Source organism: Miniopterus natalensis, chromosome X (genome assembly GCF_054644295.1).
Source record: "Miniopterus natalensis isolate mMinNat1 chromosome X, mMinNat1.hap1, whole genome shotgun sequence".
NCBI lineage: Eukaryota > Metazoa > Chordata > Mammalia > Chiroptera > Miniopteridae > Miniopterus > Miniopterus natalensis.
The window spans coordinates 59,497,927-59,498,698 of NC_142103.1; the positions used below are offsets into that span (position 1 = coordinate 59,497,927).

Here is a 772-nt window from a genome sequence, read left to right on the forward strand (position 1 = left end):
CAAAAGGTAGGGAAAAGGGGGACACCTGCAATTACGTCAACATTAAAAATTTTTTTTTCTCATTCATGAGATATTTATTAAAATAACATTTAGGGGAAAAAAAATCAATACAATGTATACATCATTACTGAAACTGTATACCATTGTACAAAAAAGGATTTTACTTGGCAAAGTGATTCCTAATTTATGGCAAGTTTTACTTTCAGAAATAAGACCACAAAACAACACGATCTAATTCAATATTAAAGGCTGGCATGCTGAGCAAGGAATGTTATTCTTTGTAGAAGCTCCTTCTCTACATTGTCAGGTACTAGGGCTCTGCCTTTTGGTGTGATTTCAGCCACCAAGACATTAACAGTAGCGTGTTCTAGTCCTTTTTCTTTAATTGCCTCTTTACAGTGTGCCTTCAATTGATCCTTCCAGCCACATTCAATTAATTTAGCTCTCAGCAATTCTTTGAGGCGTTCTCTTTCTCCAGTTTCTATCAACTTTTGGTTAATCGTTGCTCTCATATGCGCATCTTTGTTCATCTTGCTAACCACACTCTTTGCCTGCCTGGACTTAGACCCTCAGTAGCTCAGGCGCCTCCAAAATTTTTAATAATAAAAAAGGTAGACTCACTAAGGAACAAAGAGAAAAAACTCAAAAAAATAAAATCAAGAAATAAATATTTTAAATAATTTTTTTTAAAAAAGGATCCTTTCGGTGTGGCTCAATGGTTGAGCATCGACCCATGCACCAAGAGGTCACCAGTTCAATTCCCAGTCAGGGC

At 36.1% G+C, this 772-nt stretch overlaps 1 pseudogene; it reads right to left on the minus strand.

The window, feature by feature from the left end:
* Positions 1 to 242: 242 nt before the first annotated feature.
* Positions 243 to 536, minus strand: LOC107541191 (transcription and mRNA export factor ENY2 pseudogene; annotated as a pseudogene).
* Between the last annotated feature and the right edge of the window lie 236 nt (positions 537 to 772).